Here is a 12,797-nt window from a genome sequence, read left to right on the forward strand (position 1 = left end):
GACCTGATATTTTTACTGCAAACTTTGCTTTCATATAAGCTTATCGCCGGAAGAGGTCCCTAGTTACTAGTAAGTAGCTGACCGAAACATGCGCATGACTGTGTAGCAACATATTACTGCTTATGTAAAAACAAATAAAGTATATATATATATATATATATATATATATATATATATATATATATATATATATATATATATATATATATATATATATATATATATATATATATTGCTTACATAACTCCTTCTTCATTTGTGGTCGCTCCTACCTATATGAGGAAGGAGGATGAAGATTGTAAAAAAAAAAAAAAAAAAAAAAACTGCTCTTCAAATTTTAAGATTGAAAATCCGAATTTTGGATGTGTTTAATTTTCTATCTTTTCTTTTTTGATGTGTGAAATTCGTTAAATATGTTAGCCATAATCGTTCTCTTTCAGATTAGTATAAGAAATTTGTTCATTGTTTTTTATTTTGTTTTCTTTTGGAAAAACACTACTTCTTATCTTCTTATAAAATTTAAAATTTTCTTTTGGAAAGCCTAATTTTGCTAATATGCCATTAAATAGATGTTTTGGGAGGGGGCGTGGCTTGTCAGTTGATATTATTGAGGTACGCATCAATCTTACAAGCTTATCAAAACAAGAGGCCTTCTCAAAAAGAGAACCAATCATTTCGACTAGGGTAAAACAAGGATCTGATTGTTTGTTATGAAAGGAGAAAGGCTTGATGTTAACGTGATTTTTTAATATTATATTTTCGTTTCGCCACGGGTTCGTACATTATACAGGTTTTTCTTTCTTTTCTTTTCTTTTTTGTAATATGGGGGAATTCTGAACAAGAACCGAATACTTTAGTAATATGTCCAGAGAAATAGCAACCACAAACATTGGCGAAACATAATTTTTCTCCGTCATTTTTTGACGGAAGACGCTGTTTTCATATGAAATGATCTAACGAGGGTTAATATGTCGTAAAATTGACAAACGAAACTTAACAAATATTGGTTTAAACTTTCGTTTTATTCTTAAGATTTCTTTATATATCGTTAAACTAAAAATAAAATGGCTCCTGGTGGGGGGGGGGGTATCTGAAAGTTTTATTCATAGGCATTTGCGGTTCAAACACGTTTAAACGACGGCGTTCGTTCTGATTTGTTTAGCGTTGCTATTTATGACTTACCAAAGTTAAATATAGGTTGCTTATTATTTTGATCTTCTATTCTAGCCCAACTGATAAATGCTATGTATATTGAAAACTGATTTTTATTTCAAAAAGAAAAAAAAAGAAAACATACGATTTATTACATCAATAATTATGTAATTTTTTTTTTTTTTTTTTTTGTTATCGTTCGGTACATTTTGGGGTAAAGAAAGGAGAAGAAAAAAAAACTGTTTTGGAAATAGAGGCGTGTACTTGGTTTCGGATGTGGCTTTTATTTTTTTTCTGGTAACTGGAAGTTGAGATGAGGAGGGAGAAGGCGATCGTTTACCTACTTCCGTCTCAAGCGTCTTTGTATCTCTGTTAGAGGTTTTGTCTGTCAATCATTTACGCTCCAGTTGGAAATAGCATTTCCATCGCTGATACCGTTGATTAATGTGAGACTTTATGGTTGCACGTTCAACCTTATTTTATTTACCTCCTCTTCGGGATGTTAGACACAAAGTCAGTCAGTTGTGGGTTTGGTAAAAGTATTTATGTGAATTCAACTGGATTTGAACGTGGAACACCCGGGTTTTCAGTCTATGACGTTAACGACAGTCACACCCAACATTCAACGTTATGGTTGTTAAAAAGTGTGTTTACGGATAACGGTTATATGTTCGTTTATCGATATATATACAAACGCCGAGAATCGCCGGTGTTTTTTTTTTTTTGTTTTTTTTTCTCACAAAACTACTCTGACGCCGATGATAATGTGTGTGTAAAAAAAAGAAAAGAAAAAAGTTTATTAAAAAGAAATGAACATTCGCAAAAAAAAATCAGAGACAGCTTATTTGCGTGAGAATAGATAGATGAATAAATTACAAGATAGATAAATAGATAGATACATAAATAGAAAGACAAATAAATAATCATACCGGAAGCTATAGATTATTAAATAGGTAGCTAGATAGATGATGAATAGATAAATAAATGGATGAATAAATAGACAGATGGATAGATAACTAGACTGGTATATAGATGAATAAATAGATACATACATAAATAGATAAATATATAAATATAAATCAATAGATAAATAGGTAGATATATATAGATAGATAGATAGATAGATAGATAGATGAACAGTAGATCTCGCTATAACTACCTACATGGTTCACAATCGCTCCCATGCCTGTCCTATAGGGTATGGCAGCCAAGACATGTCTTCTCTGCTTGAAGTGTTACCAGAAAAGAAACGGAAATTGTCTGCATTAATTTCTGTTCTGTGGTTACCTTTGACCCTTAGGTGTTCCTCTAACTTTTTGTATTTAAATAACAGCCTTCATTATATAACATTAATGCATAATTTTAATAAAAAGTAAATCTCTAGTAGTTATATGACAAAGATTTTCTTTTTTGGTTTTGAATAGAAATAGGTTGTGATTCAACTCATCTAAACTCACGTAGTGATACACATTACCAAATGAATCGACATTTACACTCGCGACTTTTCTTAATTTCCGTCCAGTTATTTCGCAGAAAATTACAAAAGACTTCAAGCCGAGACACAAAAAGGAACAAACATGATTCCCCTTTTGATATTTTTGTGGTGGGGAGGGAGCAACTAAAAGAACTTGAACTCAACCTGTTATTTATTCCGATTGTCACAACTCTTATCTTACCCATGAACAGGATTTCTTTCACATAAATTCCAGAAAAGACGCAACTGGCAAAAAAACTTGCTAATGTTCCTGTATTCTTATGGTTATCTACTATATTAATAAAATAAGGTCAATTCCCTCTAAATTTAGTCACTTTAAAACTATAAGCACATGCGCTACATATAATTCTAATATAGTCACGCTTCCTACCAATACTTAATGTTCCCAGAGATTATCATTGAATTTTATTTAATTTTAGAATTTCCTACATTAAGTCCGACCTACCTAACTCTCGCAAAACGATCATACTTGGAGGAAGTAGAATTTTACTCATTCAAAAAATCTTTTACCACTCTCCCATAAATCACCGGGATTTCTCGTTCAATGCATACTTTCTCATCTCAAACTGTTATTGTTTTCTTTTCTTATTCCATGATATTATCTTATACCCAATATCTTTTCATAACGATTCGTTATGATTACATTCACGGAATGAAGGAACATTATCGATAATCCACTAAAAGTTTCTTATGTTAAATAAAAGCTGATTTTATTTTAAAAACGTTGGCAGTTTTATATCGAAATCTGATACTCTCCTGTACCTCAATCTGAAGTCAGATACACACATTGTTATCTTCTATCTTGACATTAAACACACACCAACCACTATGAATCCATGTTGTATTGTTGTATTCTGTGAACATATATACAGTCAATATATATATATATATATATATATATATATATATATATATATATATATAGTCTTGGCACGATTAATCAAAATCGAGAATTAGAAAAATCGGAACTTTTGGGGGTATCGGTATCGGACTCCAAAAACTTTATGCTTATTTTTCGATGCCTAAAACCGACTCCTTTAATTATCTTCTTTTTATTTGATTTTGTTTCAAAATCTTCAACTGCTGGAACTAATAATAAAATATAGATATTTAGTGATGTAAACTTCCAGTAAAACAAAAGTTTATAGATTATCCCCGCCTCCACCCACGTGTTTTTACGTTTGCGAAAATATATGCCCACTTAAGATGTGCTTTTACGATAATCAAGAGGAAATAACTATTTTATAGTTATATATTTAAAGATTTATAAAGAATTGGAATCGGGAATTAAGTACGGTATCAGGAATTGTATCAGAATCGGAAAAAATATTGGAATCATCCCATCACTAATATATATATATATATATATATATATATATGTGTGTGTGTGTGTGTGTTATGAATATATAATGGCGTTTAAGCTACACTGAATATATATATATATATATATATATATATATATATACATATATATACATATATATATATATAAATATATACTACGTTTGAAGTTAAACAGTTCCCCCTCATTGGACATATTTAATAGGGGCAAAACATATACAGTGCAAAATTTTGTTGAAAATTCAAAGACTTACGTAAAATTACCAACTCATCAATGAACCAGCTGTAATGGAAAAAATCCAGGAAATAAACTGTTGTGGTTGCAAGGTTGAACAGTAATTAGTAAGGAAATACAATGAAGACGCAAACAACAAGATAACGCAATAATAAGTGTATTAAAGAACAGGTATATTTACAATATGTACAAATGACGGTGTCAAGTTAGAGAGTCTTGGTGGGAGGACATGTACGCTCTTCGGCGTCACTTCCGGTGGCATTTGAGTAAGACACACCAAGGCCAACCTAGGCTTGCCATTTATAGTTATGTTATTCGCATATGCAAATAAGTGGTTGCCACCACAACACCCCTCTCCCAAGATTTGAAGTCAAACAGATTTCAATATCTTTTTCTTTTTGGGTTTACCATTAATGGTTCATTCACTTTTCTTTTCGTATACGGTGGGGGCTGCTCACTCGCTGTGTTCTATTTTTGATAGAATTCCCGTCTGTTCCAATCTATTTAATTCTTTATCAATCTTTTCCAACCCAGCGAACGGAACATTTCGCTTTTTTTTAAAAATTGGGCTGGCGTTTTCTTTAAGTTCAAACGAGGCCTTGAATTTATTGCAGCGACCTAAGTTAGTCGTGAATGCCTCAGGAAATAATTCTTTTAAATCGTCTTTTATATTTACTGTTGTTGGAGAAGAACATTCTCATTTTTTACAGAATGTATTGATTGGCTTATCCCATAGTCCGAATTTCTCAATTAAATCTATTCCAACAGATTTTCACTATTTTTTAGTACGAATATTTTTAATTTCTTCGAAATCCCTTTCAATTTTATCGGGAGGACAACTTCTCCTTCAAATTTTATACCACCACCAGTTACCGTCCGGGCTGCTTTACTAGTTTTCATCATGGCCGATTTTCCCAACTTTTTCCACGTATTCAGGTTTATTATAGAAACATCGGAGCCGGAGTCGAGTTGTAACTTTATTGATGCTTTAAATATTTCCACTTTTACGTATTTTCGCCGATCTTTGTCTAATTTTGTATTTGATTTTGTTTGCTGTACTCTCTTTCTGGTGTAATCTTTATATCTGCAGCAATCGCTTTTGTGTCCCACCTTCTTACAAATGTAGCATTTTTTTTTCTTATAAGGACAATCTGATTCCCAATCCTTTTCTGCACATCTCTTACAGTTATATCTAGGAAGAGGCTTGTTATATTGTGTACTATATTTATGGTTATTATCTTTGGAATATCCCGTTCCATTGCTTTTCTTTGTAAAGTTCTTGGTTGGTGCGTATGGTTTTCTAACTTTTCTTATATATGCCACTCCGGATTCTTCTATATTTTTTTAATCCTTTTTTAGTGTAATGGCCCTTTCACAGTCCTCTGCTAGTTTCTGGAGGGTTAAATCTTGCTCAGATTCCAGCTTAGACAACACTCGTCTGCGTATTTCTGCATTTTTCGTGGAAACTAACCCTTGAGCGAAGATTAGACATTTAAAATCTTCTACCGTTAGTTCTGCAAGCTTAAAATTATCGCAGTTTTTATTGACAACTGATGCGTATGTCAAATAATCTTGGTTGTCCATCTTTCTTAGATTCATGCACAGCCATCTTTTATGAAAAAGAGATATATTTGGATTAAATAATTCTTTTAGTAATTTTACAGCTTCCATGAACTCTAATTCCGCAGTTTTTTAGGTAATATGTAATCTACGAATTTGCTGTGTTCTGATGTACCCAATTTTCTGAGTAAGAGGCTCACTTTCTGACTATTTGGCCAATTTTTACAGTCCAGTTGAAAAACATCCTCGTATCTTGTGTAGTATGCTTCAAAATTCTTCTCTTCCTCAGGCACATAATGAAATGTGTCCATGCTATTAAAAATAGTTGTATGGGAGAAATTAACACTTGTCGACATTTTCTCGATTACTCTTTAGTAGTTCCAGTGTTTTAACAAAACGTTCATCTTGTCTTTCTTCATATTCCAATTGTAGTTTCTTATGCCTTTCTTCCTGTTCCAATTGCAGTTTTTTCTGCTTTAATTGCACCATTTTCTGCTTTTCTTCTTGTTCCTGCTGCCATTTCAATAATCTGTCCTCTCTTTTCCTCGCGGTCAGCCTGTGCTTGTAAAAATTGCATGAACATTTTTGATAAGTCTTCCATGTTTTTTTTTTGTTTTTTTTTTAGTGTGTAGTTAAAAAAAAAATATTGTACCATGTACAATATACACCGGTTTGGGTTACAACAAAAAAGCAAATTGCTGTAAGCTCCTGTTTTCAATAATAATATCGCTGCTTGCAATAATATATTCTTTTTGCGAGTCACGCTGCAAAAAAAAATAAAACAGGTTTATCTGGAATCACGAAATGGAATTGACTTTCTTTTTACTAATAAGTAACTCTTTCCACAAAATAAAAGTTTGGGTTTTTTTTCTTTTTTTTATCGAGTCACAATTGAATAAATATATGCAGTACATTTAGTTCTTTGAGTTTTTTTTCTCTAGTATTTTAGTAATTAAAATACCTCTTAATTGAGATTACCTTTTTTTTCCGTGACGTTTTACTGTATTATCCGTTATTCAGTGACAACTTCAAGAAAAAAAAATCCTTTCCTTGAATTTTAGTTTTAGTTGTGGTATTTCCTTTTAGTACCGACGTCAACCAAAACATTAATTAAAAAGTCCTTTAGTTGTTGTTTTGTTTACGGAGAACAGTAATTAGAATCCACTGGTGAACTTTTTTCGTAGGTTACTTCCTTGCTTTTCGTAATACGGGTCTGACCTGTCGTTTTTTGCGACAGAACAAAGTTCGCTTTTCGTTTGCAAGTTGGTCTTTTAGTAAGATTTGTCGTGTAGCGACAAACAAAAATTCACTTTTACATTCGTTTGCAAGTCGGATTCCCAGAAAACGGCGTAAATTGTCGCTTTTGCCACGTTAGAGTTTTTTTTTTTTTCACTTGAGTTGAAACTTCACTTTAGCGTAAAATCCCTTTGCTCGTCAACACTTTGCATTCCTTAAAAAAAATGGTCAACCTTTGCGTTGTACTTTTTTTTTTTAAATAGTCCTTCGTCAAACTGTTATATTTGACGCTTCATATCTCGTCGCCAACTGTTGTGGTTGCAAGGTTGAACAGTAATTAGTAAGGAAATACAATGAAGACGCAAACAACAAGATAACGCAATAATAAGTGTATTAAAGAACAGGTATATTTACAATATGTACAAATGACGGTGTCGAGTCAGAGAGTCTTGATGGGAGGACATGTACGCTCTTCGGCGTCACTTCCGGTGGCATTTGAGTAAGACACACCAAGGCCAACCTAGGCTTGCCATTTATAGTTATGTTATTCGCATATGCAAATAAGTGGTTGCCACCACAACATAAACGAAGGTTATAAAAAAGAAAACGTAAGTCTTTGAATTTGCCCCTATTAAATAGACAGATTGAGCTTAACTCAAAATTAACGGTGAATGGTTTTAAAATAACAATCTAGACCCGTTAAACGAAAACGGTATACATTGAAAGTAACGACAATTCAAAAACAAACTTTTTAAAATATTTTTACTGCTCCTCGAATTGAGCTGACACATTATACCGTTTATGATGTTGATTAAGGAGGAAATAAGTTCCAGCTCCAAAACATAGCTATTCCAAAACACAAAACGTACATGATGGACATGGTACAAGCCGTGAATTCCTTTCTTAATCGAATTCGATGGAGGATCTTTCACCACAAAAGTACAGAAGAAAAAAAATACAGAGGGATGCACACAAACCAACCCGAATTACACAACCACAACTGTAAATGAAAACACAGAAATCCCTTATGATAGAAAATATAAAATCAAATCCAGGAAATTCCCACCAGCAATTTCTGCCTTAGAAGCGTTCGAATTAGACATGTTAAAATGGATTAAAAAAACTAAAAATCAAGAAGAAACACAAGTACATGAACCCAACAATGGAAAAAATCAATAATACCTTTAAAAATATTAAAGATAATCCGAACATGATGATTCCAGCAGACAAAATCATGAATATATACAGCATAGATTTTGAAACCTGCAACAACCTAATAATGACGGAACTCAATAAAAACTATAGAGTAGCAAGCAATGAAGATCTGAATAGTATAATTCTGAAACCTTAAAAATAAGTGAAAAAAATGAACGTACAGTATAAGATTGAGGGATATACACAAATGTGCCCACGTTTTACCCTAAAAGATCATAAACCAGAATTCAACAATAATCCTAGCATTAGACTGATTTCTCCATGTATTTCAGATTTGGGAAATATTAGCAAAAAAATACTAGACGAAATCCTACCTAAATTAAAAAACAAAATTTACCATAACCTGTGGAAATCATCGGAAGGGGTAGTTGAATGGTTCGGCACACTACCCCAAGGCAAAAATTCATGTTACCCCTCTATTTCACCAAATCTTTTCGAGGAAGTACTAGAACTAGCTAGAAAACTAACAATGATAACAAATTTAGAATTAGACATAAGACTAGCAAGAAGAATTCTAATTAAATATGATAACAAACTATGGACCAGAAAAAACAGAAACCTCAACTTTGACGTCACAATGGGATGCCCGGATAGAGCACAAGTAACAGATCTTGCAGGTCTTTATATACTAAATGAACTATATAAAAAGATTCCAGGACTAAGAGGAGGACGATACCGGGATGATGCATTATTCTACTTGAAGTCAACAAATAGGTTATTTGAAAAAAAAAAAAAAAAAAATTAAACAATTCTTCAGTAAACTGAATCTAGATATAACAATAGATCCAAACCACAAATGCGTAAACTTCTTAGCCTGAATCTAGACAACAACTCCTATGAACCTTACCATAAACCCAACCAAACGCTATTCTACATAGATCACAAGTCCAACCATCCGAATAGTATGAAAAAAGCACTTATACCTAGCATCTCAAAAAGAATATCCAAAATATCACAAAATGAAGAATTATTCAATAAAAACAAGGAATATTATAATCAAGTCTTAGCTAGATCATGATATAAAGAAAAAATTAAATTTGTTAAGGAAACTCAAAACAATAACATAGGTACAGAAAGAACAATAAACAATGCAAATGTAATATCTTACAACATATCGATGAGGAAAAAAGGAAAAACAGAGCAAAAATAAATTAAAAAATAAAACATACAATAAACACGAAAAAGAAAAATGAAAAGATAGACCATAATAAAACTGAAAGAGAAGTTAAAAAGAAAAATAGAAGGAAGAGCCAGACGTGGTTCAATCCACCGTTCAGCCACCATATAAAATATAACATCCCAAGGGAATTTTACCAAATTATAGACCAAAATTTCCCGCAAGATAGTAAACTAAGTAAAATAATTAATAAAAAGACTGTTAAGCTATCCTTCTCAACGTCTGCTAACTTAACAAATACCATAATTGGCTCAAATAACACAAAATTAAACAGGGTTCAAAAGACATAATAGGTCCTGAACTGTCATCTAGGCTTCAGCCTCTGTCCCATCGATGAGATATTGCATCCCTCTGTCTGTTCTACAAATACTTTAATGGTGAATGCTCTGACCAACTGAAAACACGTGTACCTCCTCAATGTAACTACCCCCGACAAACCCAACAAGCCACTAAGTCTTACCCCATTACAGTAGAGATCCCTAGGTGTAAGAAAGCCTTTTACTCCAATAGTTTCTTCCCCAGAACTGCAAGTCTTTGGAACTCTCTTTCGGGATACTGCTTTCCCAACTGTACTGATATGCAGAAGTTCAAGTGTAATAGGAATAAACATCTTTCTACTCATCCCCCATTCATAATGCCCCTGCAAATTATGTCCCTGATAGTAGCACCCTGCTTCAAAGTGTCACTGTGCCTTGTTTGGGGTGAAAATTGAATAAAAATAAAAAGATTTTTGAAAAACAGAGATAGGATAGACAATGAATCTAACAATATAAAGAATGTAACTGCAGGGACCCTAATGAATGTCCAATGAGGGGGAACTGTTTAACTTCAAACGTAGTATACAAATGTGAAGTTATAACAAATAATGAAACTAAAGTATATCTGGGGAGCACCAAAACTTTCTTTAAGGACAGATATCGTAATCACCTAGCATCGTTTAAAAATGAAACTGAGAAAGAAAAGAATATCACACATAACGAAAACAACAACAATGTGTATATAAATATATATATATACATATATATATATATAAATATATTTATACATATATATAAATATATGTATAATATATATATACATACATATAAATATATATATAAATATATATATATATACATATATATAAATATATATATATAAATATATATATAAATATATATATATAAATATATATATGTATATATATATACATATATATATACATATATATACACACATATATACATATATATACACACATATATATACACACATATATATACAAACATATATATACACATATACACACATATATATATACACACACACACACACACACACATATATATATATATATAAGAGAAAGAAAATTAAAACTGTAAGTTGAAATTTAAAATCAAAATTTATTGTTCGACTGAATACTCCAAAAAAAACAATTTACAAAGTCCTTATTCTGCAGAGTTTCAACGAATGCTATTTTTATTATTATTCTCGTCAGAGGACATAAAGAAATCAGCAAATTATATTTGTAGCAATGCTAGAATTTGCTAGTTAAGGCATTAAGTGAAACCGCAATTTATTGTAGTTATAAATTGCCAAATGGAAAAATATTGGATATGTAAAAAACTAATATAAAAACAAACCTCACATAATATTTCAGCTTGAATGACACTCCTCTAGAGTTTATCCAAAATTTAAAAAAGTTCTTTAGATAGAATGTATTCCAAAATAAGTCCAGCGTGACGATGCATGTAATCCGATTGAAAAGTTTTCAAAAATCCGATTGGAAAGTTTACAAAACAGCTGAAATAATGAAAATTGTTTATTTCCGGGCAGTCCAGTAGTCCAAAGAGAAGTATGTTCCTAGTCAAATGGGGCCTAATAGTAAGAAGAGAAAAATCCAAAATGAGAACCTTCATCCTCGGTTTAAAAGAAAAAGTGATTTCAAGTGGGGGGACGTGAAAGCTCGTATTACTGTGACTGGAAATTGTCTAGACAGAATGAAACAGATCTTTCTATAAAGAAATTCGATTTCATTATTAAAAAAAGTGTATGAGTGATGATTATATTTTTTTAAGTGCTGCAAAATCATAGCTTATTAAGACTGTTAAAAAGTCATGATGATAAAGATGACAAAATAATAATAATAATTGCAAAATAATTCTAATAATAGTATAGCCAATGGTGATCATGGGTAATAATAATAATAATAATAATAATAATAATAATAATAATAATAATAATTTAGTAATTATAGTAACAAATTTAGTAATAAGTATAAAAAATTTAGTAAAAAAAATAAAGATGTCGATAATAATAATATTTATAATAGCAGCAACAGGGACAGTGAAACACATGAGATTATGTCAATCATATAGCGATATTGATAAAAGTAAATGTATACATACATACATACATACACATATACATATATATATATACATACACACACTCATACATACATACATACTTATACATATACACATAACATACATACACGTACTTACCCACTATTATATACCACATTTATACATACATAAGTACACCCATAAACATACAAGTACATATATATATACATATATATACAACGCACAAAACAGACTTACATAGATATAATAATAAAAATAAATAAAATAAAAACCTTCATATATATATATATATATATATATATATATATATATATATATATATATATATATAGATATACATACATAGACACACATGAGGATAATTATATACACGTATACAAATTATAACAGATGCTAAAACTGCTACCACGCCTACACCCCACCACCACCACCACCACTTGAAGAGCTGTGAAACAGTATGTCTGTGGATTACTATATAAGCCCACCCCACTTCTCGGGACGAGCACTCTTGGTAATTGATATCACCTGCTACTGCTTTAGCATAATCCAAAACTCTATGTAAATAAACAAATGAAGCACTGTGAGAGTGGTGTTCAATGTTTGTCTAAAGCATTGTTAGATATTATTGTCAGCATCGCCTGTCTCACAGCTACTGACTAACAACTCGATGGTTGCTGGTTCAATCCCGGGCTTTAGATGTGTGCTGGTCTAGCCATACTGAAGAGCTGCGATACAACAAAACAGTGTGTCTGTGGATGATATATATATATGACATATATATTCAAGTTCGAAATGGCATAATGTAAGCAAATTATAAGGTGTTTGTAGCTTCTCTTCCAATTTTCGGATTTTTAATCATGCCCAAACGCATTTGATATCCTTTTGGTGGATTGATAGTTACTTTTTCTCCCGATGAATAAAATAGATTCATTGATTGATATAATAATTAAGTGAATGATTTTGTGCTCCGAAACAGATACTGCCAAGAATTTTGAATGTCAACTGAATTAAAGGAATAAATTGTAAGATGGTCAACAT

At 31.5% G+C, this 12,797-nt stretch overlaps 1 protein-coding gene across 4 annotated transcripts in view; it reads left to right on the top strand.

The window, feature by feature from the left end:
* The window catches only part of LOC145245760 (uncharacterized), a 66,008-nt gene that overhangs the window by 17,076 nt on the left and 36,135 nt on the right, over positions 1-12,797 (top strand). The gene's annotated exons all lie outside the window — the stretch shown is intronic.

This window comes from Euprymna scolopes, chromosome 23 (assembly GCF_053919585.1).
Source record: "Euprymna scolopes isolate OS-2025 chromosome 23, ASM5391958v1, whole genome shotgun sequence".
In the NCBI taxonomy this organism is placed as follows: Eukaryota; Metazoa; Mollusca; class Cephalopoda; order Sepiida; family Sepiolidae; genus Euprymna; species Euprymna scolopes.